The 12,584-nt window shown below is 38.2% G+C and overlaps 2 protein-coding genes across 3 annotated transcripts in view; one reads left to right on the top strand and one right to left on the bottom strand.

Annotated features, from left to right (window-relative positions):
* The window catches only part of fhip1aa (FHF complex subunit HOOK interacting protein 1Aa), a 33,009-nt gene extending 20,850 nt beyond the window's left edge, over window positions 1–12,159 (bottom strand). The window contains exon 1 of the mRNA XM_083532534.1: window positions 11,921–12,159. The gene's annotated coding sequence lies outside the window, so the exon portion shown is untranslated. The remainder of the gene's footprint in view (window positions 1–11,920) is intronic.
* LOC310721180 (craniofacial development protein 2-like) overlaps window positions 1–12,584 on the top strand; it is a 437,392-nt gene that overhangs the window by 383,945 nt on the left and 40,863 nt on the right. The window lies entirely within an intron of this gene.

Genomic DNA, 12,584 nt, shown 5'->3' with positions numbered 1-12,584 from the left:
ACCCATCCTACACACTAACACCATCCTACATACTAACGATCCCTCACCTACAAGTTTCTTCAAACAGATAATTCCAGAATTAATTAAACCTGTTTTAAAATTAATAAACTCTTCAATTAGCACTGTAACTAACTCATTCAAACTGGAAGTTATTAATCCCCTAATTAAGAAACCTGACCTTGACACTGTCCAACTACAGGCCAATATCAAACATCCCCTTTATCTCCATGATTTTAGAAAAGGTTGTAGCACAGCAGTTATGCTCACATCTACTTATGAATAACTTTTTTTAAATGTATCAGTCAGGATTTTGGCCTCATCATAACACAGAGACGGCGCTAGTTAAGGTGGTAAATGGCCTGTTATTGGCCTCTGATCAGGGTTTTGTCTCTTTACTTGTTTTGCTCGACCTTAGTGGAGCTTTTGAAACCATTGATCATATTATACTGCTTGCTAGACTAGAGATGGAATAAAGGGAACAGCTCTCTACTGGCTTAGGGCTTATTTGATGATTTAAATGGTGAGTTCTCCACCCTGTCTCAGGTAAAGTTTGGTGAACCGCATGGATCTGTCTTAGGCCCACTGCTTTTCCCTTTATATATGCTGCCTCTGGGTGAAATTATACATACACATGGTATTCGCTTCCATTGCTATGCTGATGATACACAGCTGTTTATTTTAGCAAAGCCAGATGAGAGAGATCAGAAAAAACCCGTGTAGATCGCACGTACTGGGCTTTGAGCTCATTTATTTTTCCGAGCCCTTACCTCGGACTACTGAGGGTGAGGTTTCTTTAAACTGTCTATGTTTCATAATGCTGTTTAATGTTTGTAAATTGCATTTGTTTTACTCACTAAAAGTTTCATCTGTTTGTGCACCGCTCTCTTCTGTCTTCATTGCACGCACAACTGCAAGTCTGATCATAGCATCAGTGAACATCGTAACCGTAGTAGCGACCTGTGGCGTCGTAGGACCCAATCTGACTTTGATGCGTCTGATATAAATGCGATTTTATTACAAAATAGCATTTGGCACATACATATATATATATATATATATATATATATATATATATATATATATATATATATATAATTATGTGAAAAGGCTTTTCGTCCGGCTGGACATATCTTGAGGGCTGGATTTGGACCGGAGTCCGTCAGTTGGCGACCTATGCCCTACACACTAATACCATCCTATACACTAACGCCATCCAACACACTAACCCCATCCCTTATACATAAATCTTAACCCCCTACACACAAACCCCATCCAACATACTAACTGTGTCTTACACAAAAACCATTTCCTACATAGTAACTTAATCCAACACACTAACCCCATCCCACACACTCACTCTTTCCTACACACTAACCCCATCCCCTCTACACTAATCCTAAACCCTTACACCATTGGTGGGCAGTCAGGGCCAGCAAATCCTTCTCTGCTGGCCTAAACACTATCAGAAGCACTGGCCTACATTTACAACCTAAATTATAATATTTGTTCAATGAAATTGTACTTATTTATTCAAAACAGTTTATTCTCTTCATTTTGTAGTGTTTCTCTTGGCTGCACTGCTTCCAGTATCTGGATGTTAGATTTTTCGTCCAATCAGATTTCAGTCTATATGTGCTGCCATGTTAATCTAATCTGCCCAGGGCCTTCAAAGTCAGTACTGCTGGCCTTTTTTGCCTCAGAGAATATTAGCAATGGATCTGACAGAATACAGGATATTCTGCCTTACAGAACAGCTGTAACAGGAAACTGTTACAGCCAAGTTCGACTGGCAAAACACACCTGTAGCACGATGCACACATTAATACATCTTAGTTAGACTTTATGTCCACGGAGGAAGAGATCTTTGGTCTCTGACATTTAAAAAAATCCATTTTCAAGAAAAGCTAGACATCGTGAGGAGGTCGGCCACCCCGAAGCTAGCTAGCTTGTCTTAGCCCGGGAAAGGGTTTGTTCACCACTTCCAGACCAGTGAATACCACTGGGTTTTACAGGTACCACTGGCTTACAGCCTCTGAGGAGCAGTGCAAATTATGAGTCTGCATCTCTGGTGAGTAGGTTGGATTTTATTTATATTTTTACATGTTTTTGTCATGTTAGACAAATATTGACTCTGAACTGCTCCAGATGATGTACATGGCACAGTTGCGGTTGTAGGGTAGAGGTTATATTGTGTTTTTGTATTGTATTGATGGTTTCTTTAATTGCGATGTAATATTAGTGGTATTAAGAGGTGAATTAAGTCAGGTACATTCTTACTGAAGGCACAAGTACCAAATGCATAGCCCACAACTGCCTTACACACTGACCCTACACCCCCTAGTCACAAACTCCATTCAACACACTAGAAAGTGGTAAAAACAGAGATTAGAAAAAAATCATCTGTGAGTAGTGTGTGAGGTGTGTTTTTTGTGAGAACAAGGCCCACCCAGACCCACTCAGCAGAAATACTGGACTTGGGAGTGTGTGCATTTTATTTTGAGCACTCATTTAGTGCTTCCCTGATATGATCAGAACAGAAACAGGAGAAAAGTCCACAAGCACAAAATATAAACACCAATCAGACTAGATCTTTACACTGCAGATCCGATCATCTTCCTGCACCAAGCGAATGTGTTCAGCTTCACACACTCCACACTCTGCTCTGTACTGACACAAAGACACAGACACACCACTTTGTCTATGTTCGGTGAATCTTCTCATGATTCAAATACAACACAATACAAACAGGTCGGATCAAATTGCCCTCTTTTATCCCTTCGTCTCAATCTCCACACACACACACACACACACACACACACACACACACACACACACACACACACAGTCCCTCTCACTCCCTAATATTACTCCCAACCTCTTAACCTTTTTTCAACAGTCTTTTGATATAAAGTGAAGAAACATGAGACAACTTATATCAAAAGACCAATCAACGGCTGAAAGAAAAGCTGTCATTTTAAAGAGCTACATAATTATCAATTATCTTTAACAATATTGTGGTATATTAAGTTATTTAAACACTATTATTAATGTGTAAAGGATCATGTTTCTTATCATCATTATAATTAATCATACACATTGAATGATGCTATTTTTTTTTTTCTGACGCCTTGCTGACATTTATATTCGTCTTTTTCGCCTTAAAAAACTAATATGCTTCGAAATGTTCTGATCCAGAGTATTGCTAATAACTAATAAAATGTGTGTGTGTGTGTGTGTGTGTGTGTGTGTGTGTGTGTGTGTGTGTGTGTGTGTGTGTGTGTGTGTGTGTGTGTTGGGGGGTATCAGAAGAACCTGTTTCTCAGAGAGATAAGCCGGTTTGGGTTTGTCCTTATGCACCGAACCAGGGTGTGTTGTTTACACAGTCACCTACAGCACCACTACATTTTAACCACACACACACACACACACACACACACACACACACACACACACACCTCTGTTAAACCTGTTTCTACAAATATTATTTTAACATCTGCTGTAAAGTGTAAGCCATTAATCTTTAAAAAGTTCTTCAATTTATTACTGGCATACACACACACACACACACAAACACACACACACACAATATACTTTACAAAACTTAAACAGCATTTATAAAAAAAATAGTACTAAATAAATTTAAATATCTCTCTCTCTCTCTCTCTCTCTCTCTCTCTCTCTCTCTCTCTCTCTATATATATATATATATATATATATATATATATATATATATATATATATATATATACATACACACACACACACACACACACACACACACACACACACACACACATATACATACATACACACACACACCAAAAGTATTGGGTCACCTGGTCATAAGTACAGTATGCAATCGTTTGAGCATTGCATTCCACATTTAGTCCCAATTTGCTAGTATAATTCCCTCCACTCTTCTGGGAAGATGTTCCACTAGATTTTGGAGTGTGCTTATGGATATGTGTGTTCATCAGTGTTACGAAAGGCAGGTACTGGTGTAGGTGAGGAGGCCTGAGGTGCAGTCAGAGTTCACATTCATCCCAAAGGTGTTTAATAGGGATGAGATCACAGGCGCATTGCCATGCGGGAACAGGTTTGGTTTTCCAAGGTCAAGTGAACAGAAAATTTTATTACACCGCATCTAAAGACCTATGCGATTAAGTGCCTCCAGCTTTGTGGTAACAGTTTGGAAAAGAACCACATACAGCAGGTAAGGTGACCCAATACTTTTGGCAATATAGTGTGTGTGTGTGTATATATATATATATATAGGGTAGGAGTTACAAAGTATTAAATGTAAAGCTTTTCTGATGCTACTTACAATCTTGTACACTGCTTTTTTACTCACACACCTGTACTTCGTGTCTATAAGAATAAAGATTATGGCATTTATAGAATTCCATCCAGATATATGGAACAAAATACTGCAACAAATCAATTCTTCTCTAAAATTGTTGCTTATAACTGAGGCCGATTCCATTCACATCTCCATGCATAGGCAATAATACACTACATTAAAGATCAGTGGTGTACAGAAAGGAAGTGAATGTAATTAAGTAGTTTCTTTGTGTATCTGCACTTTACTTAAATATTTGCATTATGGGAGATTTTACTTTAACTTCACTACATTTCAAAGTCAAATATCTTATTTGTACTCAACTACATTTCGCGAAATCAGTCGTTCCTTTTAATTTATTGGGGGGGGGTCGTCACCCGACGTCCACACATAAAAAAATTAATAAAAAATTCTATCGTTTTCAATTATTACATCATGTCGCATTTAATGAACCTGGTCAGGACTCGAGTGTGCACACACCGCCCAGGGATGTTCCCTCACTCATACACTCAGAAAGGAGAGGTGGGAGTTGGGCAATGTCACCTCAGCCTGCAGGGTTTCCAGTGGTCAGACTGACAAGACCTGGAGTGACATCACGTCACTAAGAATAGCTGAATCCAAATATTATGCATGACCAATACAGTGCTTGTACGCATAGAGCAACAATATTTCTTTTAGCTGTATAACATTAGTTTATCATAATGTGTGTAGCAAAAAAACAATTACAAATTAACTAGTCTAGTTGAATTGTAGTTAAAAAAATTACTGATTTAATTACCTTTAATTGAGGTGATGTCTTAAAGGTTTTCTGTGATTGTACTGAATTGTTCCTGAGCTGAGTTCAGTAAGGGGGAATCTGCAGTGCAGCTTAAAATTCAATTCAATTTATTTTTATAGCTCTTTTAACAATGAAAATTGTCTCAAAGCATCTTTACACAGATAATGTGGTGATAAAAAAATCATATGTTCTCTAAGGAAGAAACCTTGAGAGGAACCAGACTCAAGAGGGAAACCGTCCTCATCTGGGATGCACCGAATGTCCATTTATTGCAGATATACGATGTTGCGAGGTAAAAGGCTCATTTAAAAGACATATGTTATAAGGATATAGATGCTGTATTTATCTTATGACTACAGTTAGCCAAGGTTTTGGTCAGGACTCTGTGCAAGCAAATTACACCAAACGGGATCATTCATGTCTTTATGGTCCTTGCTTTGTGCACTAGTGCAGTCAATTTGGAACAGAAACGGGACGTCGTTGGGAGCATGAAATTGTCCAAAATGTCTTGGTATGCTGAAGCACCAAGAGTTTCTTTCACTGGGGGCCGAGCCCAACTCCAGAAAAACAACCCCACATCATGATCCCCTCCACCAAACTTTACACTTGGCACATTGCAGTCAGACAAGTACCGTTGTCCTGGCAACCGCCAAACCCAGACTCGTCCATCAGATTTCCAGACAGTGAAACGTGATTCATCACTCCAGAAAACACGTCTCCACTGCTCTAGAGTCCCGTGCTTTACACCACTGCATCCGATGATTTGCATTGCACTTACTGATGTAAGGCTTGGATGCAGCTGCTCGACCATGGAAACCCATTCCATGAAGCTCTCTACGCACTGTCCTTGAGCTAATCTGTAGGCCACATGAAGTTTAAAGGTCTGTAGCTATTGACTCAGCAGAAAGTTGGTGACCTCAGTGCACTGTGTCTCAGCATCCGCTGACCCGCTCTGTGATTTTACGTGGTCTAACACTTCGTGGCTGAGTAACTGTCATTCCCAATGGCTTCCACTTCGTTATAATACCACTAAAAGTTGAATTTTTAGTAGTGAGGAATTTTTACGACTGGACTTATTGCACAGGTGGCATCACGGTACCATGCTGAAATTCACTGAGCACCTGAGAGCAACCCATTCTTTCACAAATGCTTGTAGAAGTGGTCTGCATGCCCAGGTGCTTGAATTGATACACCTATAACCATAGAAGTGATTGGAACAACTGAATTCAATTATTTGGATGGGTGACTGAATACTTTTGGCAATATAGTGTATGTTAAAAAATGATGCATCACGATACAAATGGCTTATTTTTGTTTAATGCCTTGTTTTTGTATTTGTGTACATGCGCTGTCCCCCTAATAAACTTATTTCTAATCCTGTCCATCTTTGTCACTCCCAACGAAAATCTCAACATCTTCAGCTCTGCTACCTCCAGCTCCACCTCCTGTCTTTTACTTAATGCCACTGTCTCTAAACCATACAACATCTCAGGTCTCACCTCAGTCCTATAAACTTTCCCTTTCACTCTTGCAGATACTCTTCTATCACAGGGTCTAAATGTAAATACGATGTTCAAAAAGCACATGTGACCCTATGCTCAGGTCTAAAAACTTTTGCTCATATGGTTTCGACATTTTCGGGGTTGAGCTCGTTGAACGTTGAGCTCGTTGAATGAGCTCAACCACCGAAAATGTCGAAACCATTAACCAACTTGTGCATGATGTTCGTCAGAGGTGGGAAGTAACGAAGTACAAATAAAAGGTTTTTCTGGTATCAATACTTTACTTCACTGTTAACTTTTTTCTTTTACTCATTACATTTTTACACAAATATCTGTACTTTCTACTGCTTACATTTAAAAAAAAATCTATTTGGTGATATGATCGATATTTTTTCTTCTCACTGCGCAACGTTTTCAACCAATCAAGCGATGCGCAGCTTTTTTAATCCACCACTGGTGTATCATTTCCTGGCACCACACATCACAGATGTAGACTAGATTACGAAGATAACAATGAACAGGCAGAAGGCAACAGGAAGTATGGGGGTAACGTGGATGAAACAGAGGGAGTCAGTGATGTAATCATGACTAAGAACAGAGACATTCCCGATTGTCATCATCTTTTCTCTGCTTATGTTCTACATGAGGGATGTTCAGACTGGATAAATTCATTATATCACTAAATTTGAAATTCATTTTGTATTAATATATTAATTAGTTACAGAGGCAGAGGGGTTGCGGAGACGGATGATCCGCTGTGGCGGCCCCTAATGGGAGAAGCCGAAAGAAGAAGAAGAAGAAGAAGATTAATAAATTAATTAGGGCTGTCAAAATGCTAAATTCAGCACTGGTTTTATTAACGCGCATTTAATGCAGCGTACATTTTTGTTTAACCACTTTTATCAAAAATCAATATAAAAGAGGTAAAATTAAAACCTTCAGCGCAACAGGTTTATTCGGAACGTCCTTTCTTTACTCAGATATAAAAAAAAAATACTACTGAAAAATTATTTTTAATCAGTATGCACAAAGTCTCGAATCAAACCCCGAAATCCGCCATGATGCACACAATTAACCCTCTGGGTCGATAAACGTGCCGGCCCATTTTGTGGCATTTTTCCCCTCATAACAGCTAAACAAAAAACAGCAAACAGACAGGGGCTGGCGCTCTCTGCCATCTCTCGTCACAGACACACAAATAAAACAACCTGAATCTCAGCCTCACAGACATAAATATATAAATAGAAAGTTCAGAATGTCTTTTTTTAAATATTCAAATCATATACAAATATCTGATTATGTAATCCGTATGAAAGTTAGAAAAGGTACAGTTTCTCTGGTATCACCTCATTAACCATCCGTGTGGAAACAAACCAAAAGGTTCGGTTTGGTTTCCTTATGATTTACGTAATTTAACACCATAATTACTTTAAAACATTTACAAGAATATTTTGTCTTCATGCTCTATGTAAGTTTGGTTTCACAAAAAATTAAACATACTGTACATTTAATCAATTAAAATATTTTTCCATGCTCATGTTGATTTGAGTATTAAAAAATAAAGGTGTTCATTTAAGGTACATTTAGAACATATAAAAATCTGCGATTAAATTGTGATGAATCGTGAGATGCTCGTGATTAATCGCGATTAAATAATTTATTCGATTGACAGCCCTAATATTAAGATCACGTTACGGTAATGACTACTTTATACTCAAGTACAAGTAAAATTTAGTAAAGAGAAAGTGATATTTTGATGCCTCTATAGAAAGTTAAACAAAGAAACGTGGTCTCCCAGTGGGAACAAAAACCCTCTTACCCCTCTGAGGGGAACCGAACATCCAGTTCGTCTCCCTCTGTGTTACACTAGCTTATAAGTAAGTAACTGAGCACAATTAGCAGTCCACGTACACTGCATAATCAGAAGCTTCAAATTATTACACGTGTCAGCAAGAATTTGGAGTAATGGTGTTCATTATTATATTATTGTCCGTTATTAATTGTTAGAGAAGCTATAGAATGGTACAGGAGAAACAAGGCTGAACACACACACACACACACACACACACACACACACACTTATGCAAAGTCTCAGTCTCATTTACATATCCAGGAAATCAGAAACTGACACCTGATAGGTTGAATTTACGCAGTATTGTTGACATGGCAACCATAACCTTGGAGATAACAACAACCAAAGATCACACACACACTGAGGATAGTGATTGTGCACAGAACCACCTGCGCTGTGAGAGACAAAGCAATGGTGGTGTTCCAAACTAATACACTAGTTGTGCACTGAAGGGTGTGTCAAAATCCCACACTATCCCTGGTGTCTAGGACTGTGTTGCTGTGTCCCAAATCACCATGCTAACAATAGAACAATGATTCAACATGACAGAAAAGTTACCTTCAATGTCTGTGTCCTGATCTATGCTACTGTAGTGGATAGTATATACAGTATACTATGTAGTGGTGACAGCTCAGTGTTTAGAAAGCAGCAACAACTAACCTGTCCTTTGTAATGAATGGCTAAATCCCAACACAAAATACTAGTGCACTAAACAGTTTCACAACAAACAAAATAGTTTGCCATTTTAGACAGAGCCCATGAAAATGCTTGAAAGCACATCCGCTCTTTCCTGATAATTGTCCTTTTTAAATGTCTTGGACTGTGTTCCAAACCATCACACCACTGCACTAGACAACTGAAGGGTAAATTAAACATTCTTTAAATTCCTGATAACAGCGTCTAACTTTTGAAGGGTGTAGATGGGTAGACGTGCCCTGACAACAATCAAACAAGTGCTCTTTCTACCCAAAGGCACAGATAAGCGTGTGTGTGTGTGTGTGTGTGTGTGTGTGTGTGTGTGTGTGTGTGTGTGTGTGTGCAAAAAGGAACAGAAGACACATTGTGCATCAGGAACTCCACCCTACTCCCTAAATTTACAGTAGGATTAAACTCATTACTTTTACTTCTTATTACTTTAAGACACTCTTAGTCCTTTCTTTCTTTCTGAATGTCTTACTGGCTGTGTTCCAAATCAAGGTGTATGATAATCTAATGCTAGTTTCTAACAGCAATGCACCAGTTTAACACTACATCCCTCCAGGCTGTAACTTTATACTTTTCTAAAGTTTAAACACACTGCATCTGCTTTGAACAGAGAGTCAGAACTGCTTACAAACCAGAGTTTACACGATGTAGACTAGTAAGTACAGAATACCCATAATGCATCGTGGCATTTAAAGACAGCGGAAGGTGAATAAGGGGTGATACCTGACATTTCCACAGAGCATTTCCAGTGACTGAGATTTGTTTTTGAAAAACGAGACACCAATCACATAATATCATCACCGCCGCTTTCTCTCTGACACACACACACACACACACACACACCCACACACCACTACAAAATGCGATAGCTTAAGCTTCACAAAACTTCATACGGCATACAGCAGAGGAAGTGAATATGGCAGACAGAAGGAAGGAGCCATCAAAATTTTAATGGATAAAAGGATGTATGGAGGATTTTAATTGTAGATGGTTGGAAAAATGTATAATTAAAAGCAGATGGATGGATGGATGTGATGTTCTGAATGGATGGTTAGACAATAAAAGAATGAATGAATGAATGAATGAGTGGGAGGATAGATGGATGGACAGATTGGATAGATGGATGGATGGACGGACAGACAGATAAAGGGCAAGACAGATGGGGTGATGCAGGGGTAAGTCTGCTGGATCGATGACTCAATACACTGCACAGATGTACCGGAAAGATTTAAGAAAAGAAGAAGGAAAGGACATATTTTTATAAGTTTGACAAAAAAAGCAAAGCAGATTAACATGATAGAAACTCCATCGTTATTTCCACCAAATATGAAAATTTAAAAATAAATGTAAAGATACACGTATACAGAAGTATAACCTGAATCTACGAATCTACAGTTCTGCTCGAGATGCACATGCGCTTCCCTTTTGGTTTGGCTAAAAAGTCTTTTACCAGTTCTAACTAGGAATCACCTGCTTTGAAAGGATGAGACTGACACAGCAACTGACCAGTGGCAACCTTTTCATCAGATGTTCATCATGTTTACTTCCTTAACAAACCTTTTTAAAAAATGACAGGGTAAACTAGATGTACTTACAAGCATATTGTGTCAGAGTTCAAAGGTTTGTAAGAAATGTGTTTACATAAACTGCAAGCATAAAGGTACTAAAACTCGTTGCCAGAAAAGTGTACAAAAATCTGGATTTCAATTCTGCTGTTTGTGTGTGTGTGTGTGTGTGTGTGTGTGTGTGTGTGTGTGTGTGTGCGAGAAAACACCTTGTTAATTATGCAACCTCAAACACACCCACTGCAGAATTGTAAATAAAAAATGACCTCAGCGTAAAATATTGATGCGACGTCTTCTGAGCCGTGATCAGAATAAACAACACCACAAACAGAAAAAAAAAACAATTCCACAACATGGAGTATGTTATATAAAAAATGAACCAAAATCTGAGATGTAATAATATCACTTCATAGATATCTCATTATGGATCTGGAAAACAAATTCTCAAATCAGCTCATGGTTTCTACACCAAAAACGTGTACAGAGACATTTATTCCACACTTATGGAAGGAGTCTCCAGTACCAGTGCTCTGTAACAGTCAGAAAGTTTGCGTCTTCGTGACAGACAAGTTTCCGGTCGCTTGGGGAAACGTGTGTAATTACACAGGTTCTGTAAGGAATTCACTTGTCTTGCATATGAGGTAATTATGTAATTTTTTATCGAATAAAAAATTAATTAGTAAAAATATGTGTAAAAGGAATAAAAATCAGATCATGCTGTCATTGATTGATTTGATTCTTCTCCTATAAAAGCTCATCTGCAAGCTTTTCATTCCTAATCGTCAGTCTAAGATCTGGCTTTGATCAGACTGGTATTAGATCAGATTTTATCAGGTTGAGGATGGAAAAGATGAACTTTGATGTTGAGCTTTTGAAAGGGTTTTCCTGGTGTAAATGTGAGCTCCCTGCAGGCTCACATACCGTAGAGATTATTTCCCTGAATGGAAAATATCAGTAAAGACACCTGAAAGCTGAATACCTGCTCAGGTGTTTATCGCAAGAGCAAAAAAAAAAAAAAAAAGTTTAAATAATTAGAAACAATTTAATTATACAAAAAAGGGTTTAACTAAACACTTATAGAAGTGTATTTTAATAAATGTTTATTTGTATAAGACCCAAAACACAACAACGACTGACACTGACGACGGCAGCAGCTCAAACACAGGTTACACAACTCACCTGTTCTCAGGTATATCAATAAAAAAAATTTTAAAAGCCCAGGTGAGCGTTTTATTCTCTCTTCAGTCGAAGCCCAGCAGCTCGAGTAGACAAGTTCTCGGGTGTTAGAAATTCTCCTGCGTAGGAAATGCTAAAATCCTCTCCTGTACTTCAGCCATGGTGGATTTCATTCCGCTCAGGAAGCACAGAGCCGCCTCGAGCTCACGCCTCAATGCTGATTGGACGCGGTGGCAAGGTAACGCGCAGACGAGACCCCGCCCAGTATGCAAATAATCCCATTTAGAAGCCACGCCCACTTGAACCAAGTCGCTCAGCCTTTGTTTGGGTGTGTTACATTCTGTCTGGAAGTCATCTGAAATATGGAAAGATTTAGATTATATAAATAGATTATTAAAACAAACATCGACTCATCATTTTGTCAACAAAACAAACCTTCTGAAGAAACATAAAGGGTGCACCTTTAATTACATTTATTTCTATCTTCATGTTTGTTTGTTGAAAAGTGACATGTAAATAGATTAATTATTAAACAGTAAAACAAAAAACGAAAAGATGTATTACTCTTAGTTTATTTTATAATAGGTTTTCCTGTTATTTTTATTCGTTTTATTATACTATAAATGAATTAATAAAAAATGAACAGATGATAAAGATATCTTACATT

This window comes from Silurus aristotelis (genome assembly GCF_946808225.1).
Source record: "Silurus aristotelis genome assembly, chromosome: 27".
NCBI lineage: Eukaryota > Metazoa > Chordata > Actinopteri > Siluriformes > Siluridae > Silurus > Silurus aristotelis.
Note: the sequence above shows the minus strand (reverse complement) of the source record. Positions and strands in the feature narration are given on the sequence as shown.